This window comes from Loxodonta africana, chromosome 3 (genome assembly GCF_030014295.1).
Source record: "Loxodonta africana isolate mLoxAfr1 chromosome 3, mLoxAfr1.hap2, whole genome shotgun sequence".
Lineage (NCBI taxonomy): Eukaryota > Metazoa > Chordata > Mammalia > Proboscidea > Elephantidae > Loxodonta > Loxodonta africana.
In genome coordinates, this window is record NC_087344.1 from 151,738,588 (window position 1) to 151,760,642 (window position 22,055).

Sequence of the window (22,055 nt, forward strand, 5' to 3'; positions counted from 1 at the left end):
AAATAAACCCATAACAAAAGAAGAGATTGAAAAGGTAAAAAAAAAAAAAACTCCCAAAGAATAAAAGCCCTGGCCCGAACGGCTTCACTACAGAGTTCTACCAAACTTTCAGAGAAGAGTTAACACCACTACTACTCAAGGTATTTCAGAGCATAAAGAAGGACGGTATACTCCCAAGCTCATTCTATAGAGCCAGCATATCCTTGATACCAAAACCAAGGAAAGACACACACACACACACGCACACACACGCACACACACAAAATTACACACCTATATCCCTCATGAACTTAGATGCAAAAATCCTCAACAAATTCTAGCCAACAGAATTCAGCCACATATTAGAAAAATAATTCACCATGACCACGTGAGATTCATACAAGGTGTGCAGGGATGGTTCAACAGAAGAAAAACAATTAATGCAAAGAATCATACCAAAAAAAAGAAAAAGAATCATACAAATAAAACAAAAGAGAAGAACCACATGATCTTATCAATTAATGCAGATGCATTTGACAAAGTCCAACACCCATTCATGATACAAACTCTCAGAAAAATAGGAATAAAAGAAAACTTCCTCAACATAATAAAGAGCATTTATACAAACCCAACACCCAACATCACCCTAAATGCAGAGAGTCTGTAGCATTCCCCTTGCAACTGGGAACCAGACAAGGATGCCCTTTATCACCAGTCTTATTCAACAGTGTGCTGCAGGTCCTAGCCAGAGCAATTAGGCTAGCTACAGAAATAAAGGCATCCAGATTGGTAAGGAAGAAGAAAAAGTATCTCTATTTGCAGATGGCATGATCTTATACACAGAAAACCCTAAAGAATCCTCAAGAAAACTACTGAAGCTGAGAGTTCAGCAGATTGTCAGGATACAAGATAAACATACAAGAATTAGGTGGATTCCTTTACACCAACAAAAAGAACATCCAACAGAAAATCACCAAATCAATACCATTTAAAGTAGCCTCCAAAAAGATAAAATGCTTAGGAATAAATCATACCAGAGACGTAAAAGACCTATACCAAGAAAAGTTCTAGACGCTACTGCAAGACGAAAAGAGATCTACAAGTGGAAAAACATACCACGATCATGGATAGGAAGGCTTAACATTGTACAATTATCTATTCTACCAAAAGCGATGTATACACACAATGCAATTCCCATCCAAATTCCAATGAAGTTTTTTAATGAGATGGAGAAGCAAATCACCAGCTTCATATGGAAGGGAAAGAGGCCCTGGATAAGGAAAGCATTACTGAAAAAAAAAGAGCAAAGTGAGAGGCCTTACTCTACCTGATTTTAGAAACTATTTAACCGCCACAATGGTCAAAACAGCCTGCTACTGGTACAACAGATACACAGACCAATGGAACAGAATTGAGATTCCGAACAGAAATTCAACCACGTATGAGCACCTGATATTTGACAACGGCCCAAGATCAGTTAAATGGGGGAAAGACAGTCTCTTTAACAGTCATGCTGGCATAACTGGATATCCACCTGCAAAAAATGAAACAAGACCCATACCTCACACCATGCACAAAAACTAACTACAAATGGATCAAAGACGTAAATGTAAAATCTACAACGATAAAGATCATGGAAGAATAAAATAGGGACAGCACTAGGAGTTCTAATACACAGCATAAACAGTATACAAAACATTACTAACAATGCACAAAGCCCAGAAAAGAAATTAGATAACTGGGAGCTCCTAAAACTCAAACACCTATGCTCATACAAAGACTTCAACAAAAGTGTAAAAAGATTACATAAAGATTGGGAAAAAGTTTTTAGCTATGGCATTCCCAATCATCATCTGATCTCTAAAATCTACATGATACTGCAAAAATTCAACTACAAACAGACAAATAACTCTATTAAAAAATGGACAAATGATATGAACAGGCACATCTGTAAAGAAGACATTCAGGTAGCTAACAGATACATGAGGAAATGCTCACAATCATTAGCCATTTGAGAAATGCAAATCAAAACTACAGTGAGATTACCACTCCAACAAGGCTGGTATTAATAAAAAAAAACACAAAATAATGAATGTTGGAGAGGTTGTGGAGAGACTGGGATACTTGTACACTGCTGGTGGGAATGGAAAATGGTACAACCATGTAGGAAATCCTTTTGGCGTTTCCTTAAAAAGCTAGAAATAGAATTGGACATATAGAAATGATTGAGGTAGTGTTTATTTTGTTATGTACATTTTCATCACAATAAAATAAAAAAAATCCTCAACTGAAAAACCAAAAAAAAAAAAAGCTAGAAATAGAACTACTGTATGATCCAGCAATCCCATACCTTGAAATATAGCCTAGAGAAATAAGACCCTTTATATGAACAGATATATGCACACCCATGTTCGTTGCACCACTGTTTACAATAGCAAAAAGATGGAATCAACCAAGGTGCCCATCAACGGATGAATGGATAAATAAATTATGGTATATTCACATAGTGGAATACTATGCATTGGTCAGAACCATGATGAATCTGTGAAACATTTCATAACATGGAGGAATCTGGAAGGCATTATGCTGAGTGAAAGTATTCAGTTGCAAAGGGACAAATATTGTATGAGACCACTATTACAGGAGCTCAAGAAAAAGTTTACATACAGAAGAGGATATTCTTTGATGCTTATGAGAGTGTGGAGGGAGAGGGGTATTCACTAATTAGACAATAGACAAGAACTATTTTAGGTGAAAGAAAAGATACTACGCAACAGGAGAGGTCAGCACAATAAGATTAAACCAAAAGCAAAGAAGTTTCCTGAATAAAGTGAATGCTTCGAAGGCCAGTGTAGCAGGGGAGGGGGTTTGGGGACCATGGCTTCAGAGGACATCTAGGTCAATTGGCCTAATAAAATCTATTCAGAAAGCATTCGGCATCCCACTTCGGAAAGTGGCATCTGGGGTCTTAAATGGTAGCACAGGGCCATCAAAGATGCATCAATCGGTCTCAACCAACCTAGAGCAAAGGAGAATGAAGAACACCAAACACAGAAGGTAATTATGAGCCCCACAAACAGACCGGGCTACATAAACCAGGGACTACATCAGCCTGACACCAGAAGAACTAGATGGTGCCTGGTTATAACCAATGACTGCCCTGACAGGGAACAGAGCAGAGAACCCCTGAAGGGGCAGGAGAGCAGTGGCATTTAGACCTCTAACTCACGTAAAAAGGCCAGACTTAACAGTCCGACTGAGACTAGAGGGACCCCAGGGGTAATGGTCCCCAGACCTTCTGTTAACCCAAGTCAGGAACCATTCCCAAAGCCAACTCTTCAGACAGGGATTGGATTGGATTATAGAATAGAAAATGATACTTGTGAGGAGTGAGCTTCTTGGATCAAGTAGACACGTGAGACTATGTGGGCAGCTCCTGTCTGGATGGGAAGTGAGAGGGCAGAGGGGGTCAGAAGCTGGCAGAATGGACACAAAAATAGGGAGTAGAAAGAAGGAGTGTGCTGTCTCATTACAAGGAGAGCAACTAGGAGGATATAGCAAGGTGTCTATAAATTTTTCTATGAGAGTGACTTGAATTGGTAAACTTTTACTTAAAACAGAATAAAATTTTTTAAAAAAGCACCCCTTTTGAAAGAAGCCTCTCCCATTTATCTAAACCCTCCCACCACTACCCCAGCCCTTGAGTCGGCTTCAGCGGTACCCGATTTCCCTGGGCCTGAGATAGGTCCTGCTGTGCACCATGAGCCATTCTCCTGGCCTTGGAGAAGGAATAAATTAACAAATGGAGGAAAAACAACCTGCCAGTTCCCCTAACCTGGGAACTCAGGGCAGAAGCAGCTCCTATCCAGGCACAAGCAGTCTATGGACTTTGAATACCTTACCCACTGGGTGGACCTGTGTGGGCCCATTTCAGCAGCTTAGGCCCTTGTTGGCATAGTGCAACAGTGTATGTGCCTGAGGTCTGATTTCAACTGTTTCAGCTGTGGGGCAGAGAGGCTGAATTTTGACATTTGACACCGCTCTGCCTATTAAGCAGGGTCCTCACCTACCCATATCAGGGGCCCAAGGATTGGTGGCTCACCCACATCACCTAGCCACCCACAACAGGAGCCCAAGGATAAGTGCTGCCTGCTAATCCTTACAGCCAAAAGCACTGGGTCCCCATTGTCCAGCTGCAGACCCCACCCACCTGTGAGCTCTAGGGCACAGAGACTCCCTTTCCTCACAGACACTCGGGGGACAGTTGTCAGCCCCTCCCTTGCTCAGAGTGTGACCCCCTGCTGCAACCAGATATCTGCACCTACACCAATCACCCCTGCTCCTCTGAGACTGTAGGTGAGAGCCTGCACCAACTACTTGAACACCTCAGCTGAAACCATACAAGAAAAAAAGTGAATGGACTCCTAGGCTTATATACCTGGTAACAGCTCTAGCCATCTGGTGACAGGACGTTAGCGCTTCAAAGGCACCAATAATCAAGCTAGCTCACTTGAGCAGCCTATTTTGGCATATCAAAACAAAACAAAGCAAGAAGGTAAGACACAGTAAGCTAACATAAAATAAATTAAGACAATAATTTATACATGACTCAGAAACAATAGTCAAAATTAAATGACATAAAGAAGGAGAACATGTTCGCTTCAACAAGCTCCCAAAACAAAGAATCAAGGAATCATCTGGACAAAGATATATTCCTGGAAAAACCAGAGTTAGAATACAAAAGATTAATATAGAGACCTCTTCAAGAGATCAGGAAGGAGAGCAGGCAAAATGCAGAACAATCCAAGGATCCCACAGATAACGCGCTCGAGGAAATTAAGAAGGTTATTGAAGAGTATAATGACAAATTTAACAGGCTGCAAGAATCCATAGAGAGACAGCAATCAGAAATTCAGAACATTAACAATAAAATTTTGGAATCAGACAACTCAATAGAAAATCAGAGGAGCAGAATTGAGGAAATGGAGGTCAGAATTAGTGATATCAAAGATAAAACTCTTGGCACCAATATATTTTATGAAAAATCAGATAAATCAGGGGCACTCACAGCCGGGGAAGAAATGCTTTCTTATCAACTAGAAGTTGTCTCAGGATCTTCTGGCTGTGAAAACAGGATTTTTTTTTTTTTTTTTGACAACATTAAGAAGATCATCAAAAGTGGTCATGAAAAGAGAGTTGAAGGAGGGAGCGGGCTGTCTCACGGGGGAGTGGGGAGAGTAATTGGGAATATGTAGCAAGGTATATAGAGGTTTTTATGTGAGAGACTGACTTGATTTGTAAACTTTCACTTAAGGCACAATAAAAATTAATTAAAAAAAAAAAAAAAAGGAATCAGCCATGGAATTCTCTCTCCCTCTAGTGTTAGGCATTGACTTGTGTCCCCCGAAGGGAAAGATCACACTCCTAACCGCTGTACCTGTGAATGTGACCTTTTTTGGGGTAATAGAGTTTTTCATTGAAGATAAATCCACTGTGGGTGGACTCAATTTTTACTCACAGCGGCCGTATAGGACAGAGTAGAAGCCAACTGCCACATCTTTCTCCTGCTCTTTGAAGAGAGTATCAGTTAAGTAATACTGGAGGAGGGTGGGTCCTAGTCCTAATCCTTCCTGAGTGCTGTTTCATAAAAGAGAAGAGACGTGTAGTGAGGGTCAGGCATGGGACGTAGACAACATGTGAGGGTCTCTCACAGACCAATGAACGCCAGGAGATACCCGGGGACTACTGACAAGGACAGTTCTTCGTGCATGAGCCACACCACTGCCCCACACCACTAAACTCCTAGAAATTTCACTGAGGTGGAAGGAGCCTGAATTTTTGTGGGATTTATTTCCCAACTCCTAGCACGCAAGTATTCTACCAATAAGTCCAGAGTCTTTGACACTTCGTCCTTACTATGTTCAATCAGCATAGGGTCATCAATGCAATGGACCAGTATGATGGCCTGAGGAATGGAAATGCAATCAATGTCCCTGAGGTCTAAATTAAATATAGGGCTGGAGAGCTGATACATCACTGAGGTAGGACAGTGGAGGTGTATTGATTGCCTTTCCAGCTGAGGAAAAGCTGTTTCTGATGTTTCTTCAAAACTGAAAATAGGAAAACAACATTGGTCAGACCAATAGCTGGGTACCAGGTACCAGGAGATACATTAATTTGCTCAAGCAGTGCAACCACATCTGGAACGGCAGCTACAATTAGAGTCACCACTTGGTTAAGTTTCCGGTAATCCGCTGCCATTCAACGAGATCCATCTGTTTTCTGCACAGGCCCAATAGGCGAGTAGAATGGGGATGTGGTGGGAATCACTACCCCTGCATTCTTCAAGCCCTTGATGGTGGCAGTACTCTCTGCAATTCCTCCAAGAATGCAGTATTGCTTCTGGTTTACTATTTTCCTAGATAGGGGCATTTCTAATGGCTTCGTCTTGGCTTTTCGTACCCTGAGAGCCCTGATTCCTCTTGTCACGTATCCAGTGTGGAGGTTCTGGGAGTTACTGAGTAAATGTATTCTGATTATGTATTTTGGAACTGGGGAAATCACTACAGGATGGGTTTGGGGACACACCAGACCCACTGTGAGACGAATCTGAGCTAAAGGTGTAATAAGAATCTTACCTTCATATGCCCCTACTCTGACTGGTGGGCCTCGGTGATGTTTTGGGTCTCCTGGAATTAGTATGTGTTTATACCCAGTATCCAGTAATGCCAGAAAATTCTGATTATTTCCTTTCCCCAGTGAACAGTCACTCTCATAAAAGCCTGTAGATCACTTTGGGGGAGGCTGGGAGAAATTTCACAGCATAAATTTTTGGCAGTGTAGGGGGTCTTTCCTCAAGGGGACCTGGCTTCCCCTTCATTCAAGGGGTTGTGGGTCAGTAAACTAGCTCTAGGCTGGGAATTGATTGAGAGGCTGCAACTCTCTGTTCTGGTGATTCAAGATAGATTACCGTTCACTTGACCTTGAATTCTTCTGCTTCTAGAGATCAAGTAAACATTTAGTACATGTCTTGCCTATTTCACCCCTAGGACACTTGACTCATTAGCCAACAACATAATTCCATACAAGTCAGACTATTCTGATTACTGTTTTGACTCTGCTGTGGATTGTAGTAACCGCTAACCACTCCCACCTTGTCTTTGTAAATTGAGTGCTGCCACTTGGCTCCTAACAGCACGGGCCAATCAGCCCCATTGAGGTTAGGTGTTTTAATTCAGTTAGGGCAGTTCTCACTGTCAAGCCTTACTCACATAAAAGGGCAATCACAGCACTCTTCAAGAATGCTGTGACCCCCTTAGCAAATTTGTTTCTCACTATTGTGGCAGGTGGTGTGTCCTCTGGTACCCCATGTGTGGGCATGTGGGTCTAACCTGATAAATACACTCTAATGTACCAATTTCCCTAAGTCTTTCAATACCTTATCCTACAGTATACCAGGGCAGGTCTTATACTTCAACCTGATTTACTCTAGGCCACCATGTAATCTGTACTTCATTGAAACAACCAAATAAACTATTAGATCTTTTCCTAACCTCTTGAGCAGAAACACTGAATGAAGAAACTGTGCTTAGTGGACCCGTATTGGTAAACTGAGACTGATCCATGTTTATGTTCCTTGCACCATCATTCCACACCCTCAATAGCCATTCTCACACATATTCTCCAGGTTTCTGTTCGCACATATTAGGAAAGTCAAGCAATTCCTTTGGAGTGTGGTGTGCCTCCTCCTTGTTCACACTTTGTACTTCACCTTTTGGGACTTAAGTCTAGTTATAGACCTAGAAGAAAAATGGGTAGTGGGGGTGAGTCTTGGGAACATTCAGAAATGTCTTGAAAGGTATCTACATAAGGGGATGCCTCAGGCAAAGCACCAGCTACCTCCGCAGGTAATATCTCAAAGACTCTTCAGACACAGTGGGTTAATCTCATCAAATGGGGGTGGAAGTGTATAACGGTTTTACTGGAGGGCAGTGGCTTTGTCGAAACCCTGGTGCCATAGCAGTTAAGAGCTGGCTGCTAACCAATAGACCATTAGTTCAAATCTACCCGAAGCTCCTTGAAAACCCTATGGGGTAGTTCTATTCTGTTGTATGGGGTCACTATGAGTTGGAATCACCTTCTATTAGCCAGAAATTGGTTTTGTTTGTTTGTTTGTTTTGGTGGCTTGCAGAAGAAGATGGAGTAATCTCTTCAGATGGGAGTAAGAGTGCTGATTCTCCTGGCAGCAATGACTCAACAGAATTTAGAGCCTCGGTGTCCCCAGGTCCCTGATTATCTGCCCATATGTTCCCATTCCAAGTTTCAGGGTCTCATTTCACCTCAATCAATGGCCTCGCTTTAACTTCAGACACCATTCGAGGTTGGGAGGTTAATTACATTGTTATTCAGCCACTCTTACAATAAGAATCTGTGTTAGATTTTCAGCAATATCAGCTCTGTTGCTACAAGAAATAAGGCTTTCCTTCAGGGCACAAGTTGCAACTTTGAGGTATTTTATAAGGCGCTTGTACTGTGACTCTGAAGCCCTGAGCTCATCTCTCTCACCACTTTGTCCAATGAAAGTAGGACCAACCAACCACCTTCCTTACTTCCTGACAAAATTGTGAAAATTTTTCAAACGTGATCACCCAAGGACTCGCTTCTCACCAGTACTTGATCTGTTTCTGATGATACTTGGCATATTAAAACTGCCACTTCTTGCCATGGATTTAGCAGCACTCTTTTTACTACTGGTGGTAGAGTCGTCAGCACTTCTAGGACTAGTCAAACTTGAGAACCAGTTGAGAAAACTCATCCTTATGATTCTGTTTCTCTGGAACCACTCTCGGTACCAAGTGTCTTGGGCCAGGTTCTCAAGAGAAGCAAAACTAGTGGAGCAAATGTATGGGTGTGTGTGTGTGTTTGGGTGTGTGTGTATGTATGTACATATAACTATATACATGTGTAGAGAGGGAGAGAGGGCTTTATCTCAAGTAAATTGCTCATATGGTTGTAGAGCTAGCAAGTCCCAAGTCCATGGGTCAGATATCAGGTTGGAGAGTTCTCCCGTCTCACGTATTTGCAGGGGCAGAGAAACGAAAGTTCGCCAGGAAAGGAAGCAGGCTGCTGGCTCAAGTCCAGAGAACTGTATGTCAGATGATAACCAGTTGGAAGGAGGATCCAGAGCAATCGAGTACGCTTTGCCAAAACTTCTATACATATATTGGATGCAGACCACACCCCCGAGGAAAATCCCCTTACAACTGATTGGCTGATCATATCAGATCACATCATGCAGGATGACTACATCACTATATAACTGCCAAACCAGCCAGAATCATGGCCCAGCCAAGCTGACACACAACGTTAACCACCACACGTTACAAGCCCAGTGATTACCTTAATCATTTTCCCCACTGATAGCTAAAACATCCTGTAAATAATTTTATCTACTCCCCTAAAGGTGTTAAGTCCTGTTAAAACATACATTTATCTACTCTACTTTTGCTTCCTAGGAAAGTAAATTTCATGACAGTCGAAGTCAAATAGATGTTCCCATTCTAAATTTGCCTCATTCTGGTTTCACTGATGATCAACCCTGATAACAACCCTTCTGAAATATTTTTTGATTATGAAAATGAGCTAATAACACACCTAAGTGTTTATACTATTATGGTGTAAATTCCAAATATTCTGGTATTAAATGATATTTACTAAGAGGTCATTTTACTCAGGTAACTTTGGTGGGAGAACACCATTTGGCTAAAGGCCTAAGACAATTTCTTTCTGACTGTATAAACAGGTTCTTCCTTGAGGGGATCTACCTCTTTTTCATTCGAAGACCTCTGTGCTTGTGAATTTGTTGAGGGTCTGAGACTGTCTATTGCTGTGATTCAAGTCAGACTATGTTCACCAGACCAAGAGTGTTTCTGCTTATACAAATCAAGTAAGACTTTAATAGGTTGCCCATCTATTGTATTTATAGAGATACTGACCAAGGGGTTCATGCCAAAGACGTTTGATGGACAGACCATTCTGATTACTGCTTCAGCTCTGTATTCAATGTAGGAAGTAAGGTCACCTTGTCTTTTAGGCTTAAATGTTGTGACTTGACCCTTCCAGTGCCTTCTTTCCATCATCCCCATTCATTTCAATGATCCCAGTTCCATGGTAGCAGTTCCCACTGTCTTTCATAAAATAGCCACCACAGAGTTCTTTGAGGATGTGAAAATAGTTCTGTAGGATCTATTTCTCACAGCCTTGCTGAAGGTAGTCTCTTCTAGACCTTTCCAGGGGATAAAAGTAGGGGCGAGTGAGCATGTCTGTGGAGTGTACAATTAATTTTTACTCAGAGGATTTGGACTTTTTCCCTGGTTCCTGAGAGGTAATCTCTAAACACCTGAGATTTTCCCAGAGACTAGAGTCTTTGTAATTTCTGGAGGAGCTCCAGGTCACACCTGAGGGTTTATGCTGAAGGGACAACGGGGGCCTCATTGAGAGAACAAAGAGGAAAAGTCCCTAAGAGGCTGGTTTAGAGGGATATTGGCAAAAGAAAGGAGTAACCAAAGGATCTTGAGATATCAGCAAGTTACTCTGAAATGGGGTAGCAGATACATATATATGGAGGGTTGGACAAAGCAAATGTACAAAATGTTCATTGGTAAATGGACATGAAGAATATATAAAGTCATTACTCTTCCAACTTTTTTATGTTTCTAACTCTTTTGAAAAGGAAGATTGGGAGCTCTTGTCCCAGGTTTTACTTTGTTCTCTTGAGATGAACATTCTGAAAGATGAGAACCACAGGAGTGGTGACGGTTCCTCGTGGCCCAGAGCAGGATACAGCTGTTGGGGGCTCCAAGCCGCTGAAGAGCTGCTCATCCCCTCTCACCTCTCCAAGCCTGGGCCATGCTGGGACTCTTCTGCATCAAACAATGCTAAAGAAGATTCCTGCGGAGGAGAGGCTGCACAAAACAGCTTTCCCTGACCGGGAATCGAACCCGGGCCGCGACGGTGAAAGCGCCGAATCCTAGCCACTAGACCACCAGGGACTTACCCAAAGACCTGTCATCTGCATCCTTCAGAGGGTACGCCTCTTTCCACCCAACTCGGGGAAGCCTGGACGCCTACCTTCCTGCACGCTGCCCTCTCCTCCAGCGAACCCCCCCCCACGGCCCTTTCCTCCTCGCCTTCTCCAAAACGCGAAACAGCCTGCCACACGCCGAGCGCTGTCAGGTCTTCCCAAGTTTCGGAGCCAGGTGGCTCTGCCCCGCCGCACCTCAGACCTGACCTAGAGATGCGCCTTTGCGCGCGGCAGCGTGTGGAGAGACGGTGGCCCGGTCCAGCGCAGGGGACAAGCCTTCAGGGAGGAGGCGCCCAGGGTGGGAAGGGGGCCGAGCACGAGCCCCCGAGAACTCCACCATCAAAAAGGGCTCAGACGGATGCAGAAACGGAGGCAGCCTGGATGAATAACTCTTGGAACCAGGGCCCCGGGTCCCCAAATTGAACTCCGGATTTTCCCCCTTAAAGTCCCCTGCCCTGCCGTTTCCCCATCTTTGTGGATGGCCACTCCATCCTTCCCTATGCTCAGGCAAAAAACTGCGAGTTCTCCTTAGCGACGGTCTTTTCCTCAGACTCCACATCTAATTACTCAGGGATTTACTTGTTCTTCTTGGTGGCACAATGGTGAAGAGTCCGTAGCTCGAATCCACCAGCCGCTCCGTGGAAACCCTATGGGGCTGTTCTACTGTGCTCGCTTTAAGTCCTAATAGACTCCTCCGCGACGCATCTTTTGGCTTTCGTCCGTCAAATGTGGACTTTGGTCTACGCAGTCCCTCCCTTTCCTGAGCTCTGAATTTGCACTGACGGCTTTCCTGACAAAGGCGGGAGGTCAATTTAAGGCGTAGCCCTCGGCTCGCTCAGACCTTAGGGTTCGAGACCCTTAATTTCAGGGCGTGGGGTTCGGCTGCATTTGCCCCTTTTCTTTGGCTCTGTCCCTCAAAATCAGCCTGTTTCTGGACTGTCTTGGAGAGTTGCGGACATGCCTGGGACCCTTCTGCTCCTCTCCTCTCTCCAGGTTAGGAAACCAACCCCCTTCGGGTTCCTCCTGCAGAGAAGCTTCCGAAGGCCCTTTTTTTTATCCTGTCTTGAAGTGCGCGCACCCCAGGTGTGCGATACGCAGGGGCGCACGCGATGAGTTTGTGGTTCTCCAGTAGCCTTCTCTTCTGTCCCCCTGTGTAAGGGAAGGGCAACCTCCCCCTTTGTCCAATTCAGGAGGGATCCAAAAAGGGTCGTGACCCGACAGAAAGGCGGTGAACCCTCTCCTCTGGGTGGGCTGGGAGGCGGGAGATTGATCCAGAAGGGAAGGGTAAATACACGGTATGAAATTTCCTGATCTAAAGCTACCTGGAAGGCAGCCTCGTCTGGAACAGGGTCCTAGGTCGCTGAAGAGCGTAAGGTAGTCCAGTTGTGTCCCCGTCTCCACTTTGAGCCAAAAAACAAAGTCAAGCACCGAGTCCTGGTTTCCAGTGAGCAAGGAACCTGCGCCCTCCCCAGGCTGAGGGAGCACTTGAACTTTGGGTGTGAAGGCAGTGCGGTAACCTAAGCACCTAGAGCAGCAACTGCAGGAGAAAAGGGCACATTCTTGCCCCCAAACTTTTTTTCTTTTTTAAAATCTTGATTTCCAAAGGAAATCCTATGGAGAATAACATTAAAGCCTGTGAGCTACAGAAACTCTTTGCCTATTGGCGGTTGTCCTGAGGCGAAGGTGAAAAACCTGCGCAAACCGCCTCCGTTAACTTTCGCACTCCATGATCTGTTGAGCAGAAAAATGAAAAAGGCAAACCAAGATGAGTTTCCAGTATTGAAATAAAACTTCCCTTCAAGAAGAATCTCCAAGAGTGAGGAGGGAGAAATCAAGTGATTGTGAATTCTGCGTGAGCTTACCCTGGGTCCTGCGGTTTATACTGGGCTTCTGGGTCTGGTGTCCAAAAGAATCCAGTGCAGGCCTTCAAGGCTGACTTGGCCTGTGTTGGTTGTTCGATATTTTCAAAGAGCCAAATGTCCTAAGACGCATGTTTCAGCCTTTGCTCAGGTACGGCTAAAACATGAATGCGTGATTAGAGTAGTGGACTGAAATCTAGTCGCACAGTGGAGAGGTGCTGAGGCAAAAGGGCTTGAGAGGAGAGAGCGCAGGTCAGGCCCCAGGTAGAGCGCACGGTAGGGCCTGCAGGGAGGGTTCTACTGTTCCTGAGTGGACCGGAAGTGTGGATCATTTTGAGTGTGTGTGATAAAATAGGAAACAAAACACTTGCCATTTCAACCTTCAGTGACAGTGCTTAGGTTCACCATGTTGTGGAACCATCACCACTATCCGTTCCCGAAGGTTTTCATTACCGTTAACAGAAATCCAGTGCCCCTTTAGCAGTCATTCCTGCCTTTTCCCTCCCACCTGCCCCTGGTAACCATTAGTAAACTTTGGCCTCTATGTATTTGCTGTTCTAGAGATTCCGGGTAGGTGGGATCATATAATATTTGTCCTTTTGAGTCTGGCTTATTTCATTCAGCATAATTTTTATAGGTTCATCCATGTCTTAACATATATCAGAATCTCCTTTCTCTTTATGGCTGAATAACATTCCATTGTCTGGATATACCACATTTTGTTTATCCACTCCTCTGTTGATGGACACTTGGGTTGTTTACACCTTTTGGCTATTGTGAATAATGCTGCAATGAGCATTGGTGTACAAGGATCTGTTTGCATTTCTGCTTTCAATTCTTTGGGGGTATATACCTAGTAATGTAGGTGTTGGGTCATTTGGGAATTCTATGGTTAACTTTTTTGAGGAACCATCAAGCGGATTTCCACAGAGGCTGTACCATTTTACAATCCCACCAGCAATGGGTGAGGGTTCCAATTTCCCACATCCTCAGCAATGCTTGTTTTCCGGTTTTGTGCCAAAAGGTTGAGCATTCGACTACTAACTAAAAGGTTTGTGGTTGGAACCCACGCAGAGGCGTCTCGGAAGGCAAGTCTGGTGATCTGCTCCTGAAAGGTCCAAAACTCCAAGCCGGTGCCATCTAGTCAATTCTGACTCATAGCGACCCTACAGGACAGAGTAGAGCTGCCCCATAGGGTTTCTGAGGCTGTGATCTTTACAGAAGCAGGCTGCCACATCTTTCTCCCACACAGGGTCTGGGAATTCAAACTGTTGACCTTTCAGTTAGCAGCCGAGTGCTTTAGCCAGTGCACCACCAAGTCACAGCCTTCAGAACCTTATGGAGCAATAGTTCTCCACTGCACTCATGAGATGGTCATGAGTCCTAATCGACTCCATAGCAACTAACACCAAGTGGGGGAATGAATAAGGAGTAATGACATTGAACATCTTTTCATGGAAACAGGGATCATTTGTCTGGAACACCAGCGCCTTTAAAGGGGCCACCGAGGCGCTGGTCCGAAGCCCCAGGATGAGAGCCTTCACAGCTCCTGGGCTGTGGGGAGCTGGAGAGCCAGAGAGGAGCTTGGGTCTGAAAATGGAAACTCTAGGGAACTTAGAAGCCCGGCGGAGCACCCCACACCACCACCCCTCCCGAAGTCCTAGCTTCCGGGATAGGCGCAGAAAACTAAGGCCTAAGGGAAGCCACAGACTCCTTTGCCTGAAGGGATTGTCGGTGTTTTCCCCGAGGGCTTTCTCCAGCGCTTTGCTGCAGGCAGTCGAATTTCAAATGTAGTTGAATTTCGTGTGTTCCAAGCTAAAGTACTTGGAGACTGCAGGGTTTACGATTTTCCTGGACAAATTCTTAGGCTAGCTCAGTCACGTGGTTTCCGTAGGGTAGTAGTTATCACGTTCAGCTCAGGCGGGAAGGGTCCCTGTTTAGAAGGCGGGCTAAAACAGGTTTCATTCCTGAAGGGTTAAGCGTTTGCCAATAGCCTTTAAGGAGAAAAAAAAAAAAAAAAAAAGACAGACGACTTCATTACGGAGTACCTAAGCCAGACCTCATCTCTCTGCGCTAAGTCAGATGGGAGACCAGGACACAATTCTCATCTGGTTCTTGGGAGGCGGGGCACCAAACGAGACATGCTTTATGTTAGTTTTAGTTCCAGAGAGTTGTAAAGGTTCTCTTTGTTCTCTTCTATCACCTGAACCTTCTCCACAGGCTGACACTGAAGAAGAAAAGAGTCTCAGAAAGCACCGAGCGAACCCTTCAGGCAAAGGAGACTGAGACTACCGATATGCCCTGGCTTAGGGTTCCTCGCCCACCCTGGAAACAAGGACCATGGGGACCCACACACTGGATTTGAGATCTCACATCAAAAGCAAACTAAAATGACAGGAACAAGAGAAAGAGATAGCAAAGAGGCGTTAAAGCTAAGTCTTGAGAGAAATGACCAGTCAAGGCAAATGCAGTGAGCCTTGGTTCCCTTGGTGCTTACTGAGGCCCTTTCCAGGACTTTGCTGCTGCCAATCGAATTTCGAAATGGGATTGAATTTGGTACACTGAAAGCCACGAAAGTTCATGAAGGCCGCCATAAAGTTTTCACGGATGTTCCTTAAGTTATGTGAACCTCATGGTTTCGGTAGTGTACTGGTGACGACGTTCGCCTCACACGCGAAAGATTCCCGGTTGGAAATCCAGCGGAAGTAGTTGCTTTTTTTACTCCTCAGAGCCCATTGCTACTTTTTCCCATTGCTTTAGATCTAGAATCAGACACGAGTCCCGAAAAGTCCCAGAGGGAAATGCACAAACTGTGATGACCCATAGGAAGGTGCAATACCACCAGAAGTACTGCAAGATTTTTGCCTCTTTATATGAACCTAAATCCTAGGGTTAATCTATGGAAATGGATCCTAAGGGAGTAGAAGCAGGGTGGAAGGAATGTAGTGATGGATACGGCTAGGTTTACCGATTGATACAGGTGCACTAGGTAGAAATTCTGGAGCCACTGTATTAGTTTGAGCAGCTGTCAGCAATTCTACATTGTTCACTTGAAGCAGTTCACTGAAAACTTGCACCCAAAGGTGGCCTACAGGAAATGAACTTGAAATGGCACAACGTCTTTGATACATTTCTTGTAGTGGGAAATATCTAAAGCCTCAGGGGGATTAGAAAGCTACAGTAAATTTACCATGTAAGACATGTTCATTCACCCACATCTATAGCCCCAGGTATTATCAGGAAGACATAACCTTCAACAAGTCTGTGAGAAATAGACTTATAGGAACTGTCCTTGCATCCTCCAAGCATTCTGTGGTGGTGATTTTATGAAGGACAGTGGGAACCGCTGCCATTTCCTGGGATTTCTGAAATTAATGGGAGTGTCTTAGTCAGGGTTGCTAAAAGACACAGAACGAGCGATTATAAATAGATAGCTAGATAGCTAAAGGTGATTACAACTTTTTTTGTATTCGTAAAACCATAGGCCCAACTTGATTTCCAAAGTATATGGAAAGCGTTAAATAAACAATACCAAAACCAAACCTGTTGCTGTCCAGTCGATTCCGACTCAAAGCGACCCTATAGGACACAGTAGAACTGCCACACAGGGTTTCCAAAAAGCGCCTGGTGGATTCAAACTGCCGACCTTTTGGTTAGCAGCTGTAGCACTTAACCACTACACCACCAGAGTTTAAAGAAATAATAGTACCAGTAAACGAAGTGGAAAAAATTAAAAAAAAAAAAACTTGTTAGTCAAAAGCAACTCCGATGATTCCTTTCTTTCAATCATTACTGAGTTCTCAGTTTCCAAGCAAAGAGGATAGAAGGCTAAGTTGCTCTCTGTCTTTATATAGTAAGATGTAAGGGGCAGAAGCTCTGGGGACATCTTAACATTTATAAAATCTCAGGCGCGTCCCGGGGTGGGCTCAGAACCGCCAAACTTTCAGTTAACAGCCCAACGCGCTAACCGATTGCGCCACAGATAAACGTTTTCTTTTCAACAAGGGGTGAACGCCTGTGAAGCGCTAGGCGGTGCCTGACGCTTTCTGCGGAGCCAACAGCGCAAAACCTCGGAAAATCCGGCAGGTTGGGGTGACAAATCCTGGTGTTCTTCGCGTTGAAACCAGTGCGATTGGGTGAGTCCGAAGCTAGGAGGGCAGCCTAATGGCCTTCGCCGCTCCTTGCCCCTCGTCCGCCTCAGATGCCAGCGACCCCCGGAGACCCCCGGGTCTGCAACCCCCGCCTGAGCCCAGTGGGGTCCACGACAGGGCTGCCCGCCTTCGCCCGCCGGCCCGCGCCGTGGACGCCCCCCGGTCGCCTTGGTTGCGGTCGGTGTGGAGGGAGCGCGGAAAATAAACGGGGAAAGGGGATTGGTGAAGAGGAGCGAAGGAAAGCTGGGAGGCGTAGGGGAGAACCAGACCTCCAGGAGGCCTGTGCAGAGACTCGGGCGAGGTCCTGAGGAGGAGAGAATGGTTTTTAAGGTGTAGCACAATGGGGAAGGAGGAGGTGAGAGACGGCAGGAAATGGGAGAAAAGCGGCGCACCTGTGGCTGTTCCAGAACAAAACAGTGTGAATGTTTTTCTGTCAATAAAGTTTAAGAAGACCAGCGAGCGCTGGTAGGTTTGTGGTGCGCCATGATCGTATAGTGGTGAGTACTCTGCGTTGTGGCCTCAGCAACCTCGGTTCGAATCTGAGTTACGGCACGTACCGGCGCGCTTCATATGGCTTGGTTTGCATTTCATTCCCGCACTGCATCGCTCCCCACCTGCAGCTAGAAGGCAGCAAGCCTTCCAGCTAGGGGTCAGAAGGACAGGAACCCTAACAGTGAGCATACCTGGAACCTGGTCTAAGGGAAACCTTGCGTGCGCCCCATATCCGGGCAAAAGGTGAAATGCCTCTCACTCAGCCTTAGAAGCACCTTCCACTGTTGAGATGATGATGTGGTCATAACCGCTTTCCTGGTAAAGGTATTTCAAATACAAGTCTGGCTTTTTTACACGAAACCAGAATTTACTTTTTTTTTTTAAATAGTTTTTATTGTGGTTTAAGTGAAAGTTTACAAATCAAGTCAGTATCTGACACATAAACCCATATACACCTTGCTACACACTCCCAGTTACTCTCGCCATAATGAGACAGCCCAGTCTCTCCCTTCACTTTCTTTTCCTGTCCATTTGGCCAGGTTCTAACCACCTCCACCCTCTCATCTCCCCTCCAGGCAGGAGATGCCAACAGAGTCTCAAGTATCCACCTGATCCAAGAAGCTCACTCCTCAGCAGCATCCCTCTCCAACCCATTGTCCAGTCCAATCCCTGTCTGAAGAGTTGTCGTCAGAAATGGTTCCTGTCTTGGGCTAACAGAAGGTCTGGGGACCATGAACTCTGGGGTCCTTCTAGTCTCAGTCAGACCATTAAGTCTGGTGTTTTTACAAGAATTTGGGGTCTGCATCGCACTGCTCTCCTAGTCCCTAAGGGTCTCTCTGTTGTGTTCCCTGTCAGGGCAGTCATCCATTGAAGCCAGGCACCACCTAGTTCTTCTGGTCTCAGGCTGATGTAGTCTCTGGCTTGTGCGGCTCTTTCTGTCTCTTGGGCTCATAATTACCTTGTGTCCTTGGTATTCTTCATTGTCCTTTGGTCCAGGTCGGTTGAGACCAATTGATGAATCTTAGAAGGCTGCTTGCTAGCGTTTAAGACGCCAGAAGCTGCTCTCCAAAGTAGGACACAGAATGTTTTAATAGACTTTATTACGCCAGTTGCCTTAGATGTCCCCTGAAACCATGGTTTCCAAACTCTTACCCCTGCTACGCTGGCCTTCAAAGCATTCCGTTTATTCAGGAAACTTCTTTGCTTTTGGTTTAGTTCAGTTGTGCTGACCTCGCCTGTATTGTGTGTTGTCTTTCCCTTCAACTAAAGTAGTTCTTATCTACTATCTAGTGAATACCCCTCTCCCTCCCTCCCTCGCTTCCTCCCTGCTCCTATAGTAAGCATCAAAGGATATTTTTCTCTGTTCTTATAATAGTTTTTATAATAGTGCTCTTATACAATATTTGTCCTCTTGCAACTGACTAATGTCACTCAGCAAAATGGCTTCCAGATTCGTCCATGTTATGAAATGTTTCACAGATACATCGCTGTTCTTTGTGGATACGTAGTATTCCACTGTGTAAATATACCGTAATTTATTTATCCATTCATCCATTTATGGGCACCTTGGTTGCTTCCAGTGCTGCAGTGAACATGGGTGTTCGTGTAAAGGTTTTATTTCTCTAGGATATATTCCAAGGACTGGGATTGTTGGATCCTGTGGTCGTTCTATTTCTAGTTTTTTAAGGAAACACCAAATTGATTTCCAAAGTGCTTGTACCATTTTCCATTCCCACCAGCAGTTTTTAAGGGTTCCAGTCTCTCCACAACCTCTCCAACATTTATTATTTTGTGTATTTTGGATGAATGTCAGCCTAGTTGGAGTGCGATGGAATCTGACTGTAGTTTTGATTTGCATTTCTCTACTGGCTAATGATCCTGAGCATTTCTTCATGTATCTGTTAGCTACCCGAATGTCTTCTTTAGTGATGCCTGTTCATATTTTTTGCCCATTTTTTCTTTGGGTTATTTGTCTTTCTGTAGTTGAGTTTTCGCAGTATCACGAAGATTTTAGACATCAGAAATGTCACAGCTAAAAACTTTTTCCCAGTCTGTAGGTAATCATTTTAGTCTTTTGGTGAAGTCTTTGGATGAGCATAGGTGTTTGATTTTTAGGAGCTCCCACTTATCTTGCCTTGGCGATCTGGAACCCCCACACCGTTCTGGTTCAACCTGCAGAGAAGCTTAAGGCTGAGCTGTATTCTGAATCCTGCCAAGCACACATATGTGATGCGAAAGGGTGCACTGGGTGAGCTGTGGTTCCCCTGGGGCCGGCTGCTCTTTCTGCTCCTGTAGGGGAAGGACAACTGGCCCCTTCATCCTGTCCAAAAGAACATCAAAGGGACACCAGGATAGAACAGCAGTGAATCCTTTCCTCTGGGTGGGCAGGGGAAGAGGTGCAGGAGACAGATCAAAGAAGGAAAGGAAAGGGAAAAAAACATGTTATGAAATTTCCTGATCTAAAGCTACGGTGCAGTCAGAGTCCTCTGGAACTGAGCCCTCAGTAGCTGGGGGCAGGGGGAGAGGTGATCTAGTCCACTTGTATCCCTGTCTCCAGTTTGAACCAAAGCAGAACAAGGCCAAGCACCGCGTCCTGGTTTCCAGTGAGCAGGCAGGTCCTCACCTTTCCCAGAGTGAGAACACTTGAACTCTGGGTGTGAATGCAACATGGTAAGCACTGCACCAAGGACAGCGACTGCTGGAAGAAAGGGCACGATTTTCCCAACCAGTGGTTTTTGTTCGTTTGTTTGTTTTTGCTTTTTCTTTGTTAAAACTTAACTTTCAAAGGATGAAAATGCTGAGGCACATGAAGTTTAACACACCTATCCAGGCCATACAAGGGCTGAATCAGATTCCTAACCCAGAGCCTGCATTCTTGAACACAGATTAGACTAGGCCTCTCCAATTCTGTTTCAGTTTTTTCGGGGTTTCTCAGCTACAGAAAAGGAGAGAGAGAATGTCAGAGATGGAGGGGTAATAAGGGGGAGATGGAGGGACACATGGCTCCTGTAGCTGTCAGAGAGCAAAGCGGGTAACTATTGTGAATGTTTTGCAATATAGAGAAGATTCCTGTGAGGCCAAGACAAGTTTATTGTGATCAGGAGAGGAATCTGAGATGTCAGAGATTCAAAAATTACAACAATGGTAAAGTCCCTAGAAGAAAATTGGGGAGAATACATTCACCATCCTGGGGTAAAAAGATTTTTCTTAGAGAACACAATAGGCCTTATATATAAAGAAAACAAAATTTTAAGATACATTAGATTTCATTGAAATTAAAAGCTTCTGTTCATGAAAAACCACCTAAGAAAGTGAAAAGGCAAGCCACGGACTGGGAGAAAATATTTACAACATGATTATCTGCAAAATGACTCAAATCTTGTATTCAGAACTTTTAGAGATCAGCAATAAAAAGTCAACTCAAATAACAGTGTGCAAAATATTGAATAAACTTTCTCCACAAAGGAGGATTTCTAAATGGCCAGAAGGCTGAGGAAAACAAGACCCATGTCATTACTCATTAGAAAACACAGATTTAAACCATGAAAAGGTACCCTTACAAACCCACCAGAATGGTGCATTTAAAAGGCAGAGAACACCAAGTGCTGACAAGAATGTGGAACAACTGCAACTGGCTTTGCTGGTGAGAAACCATCCTAGGGGACCTTTTGGCAGCTTCTATCAAGGTTAAACTGGCACCTATCCTTTGATCCAGCAATTCCAGTACTTTAAGGGAAATGGATGCACATGTCCACACAAAGACTCAGGCGAGCATACTCATAGGAGCGTTTTCACAATAGCCGAAACTGGAAATAGCCCAAATGTCCATCGACTGTGGTTCACTCACACATTGGAATAACATCAACAATACTACAATGAAGAAGTGATAGACGAACAACATAGACATATCTTGAAAACATAATGTTGTGTGGAAAAAAAGAAATAGAGCCAGACACAAAAAATGTGCGTTCATTCATGTGCATTTCAAGAATAAGCAAAACTAATCTCTGGTGAGAGACTTCAGAAGAGTGATTAATTAAACCAGGAGGAGGTAGGGGATGGGGATTACCCAGAAAGGAGCTCCTTGGACCTTGGTGGGATGATGGAAACTTTCTGTAACTTGATTACATTTGTCAAAATTCAGTAATTGTTCACTAAAGATTTCTGTATTATTGTTGTTAGGTGCTGTCGAGTTGGCTCTGACTCGTACTGACCCTATGCACAACAGAAGGATACACTGCCCGGTCCTGCACAATCCGTATGCTTGAGCCCATTGTTGCAGGCAGTGTGTCAATCCACCTTGTTTAGGGTCTTCCTCTTTTCTGCTGACCCTGTACTTTGCCAAGCATGATGTCCTTCTCGAGAGACTGATCCCTCCTGATAACATGTCCAAAGTATGTAAGATGCAGTCACGCCATCCTTACTTCTAAGGAGCATTCCGGTTGTACTTTTTCCAAGACAGAGTTATTCGTTCTTCTGGCAGTCCCTGGT

At 44.6% G+C, this 22,055-nt stretch overlaps 1 non-coding gene across 1 annotated transcript; it reads right to left on the reverse strand.

Annotated features, from left to right (window-relative positions):
• Window positions 1-10,958: 10,958 nt before the first annotated feature.
• TRNAE-UUC (transfer RNA glutamic acid (anticodon UUC)) lies at window positions 10,959-11,030 on the reverse strand. The gene has a single exon. It is a non-coding gene; the product is annotated as a tRNA-Glu (tRNA).
• Window positions 11,031-22,055: the final 11,025 nt, after the last annotated feature.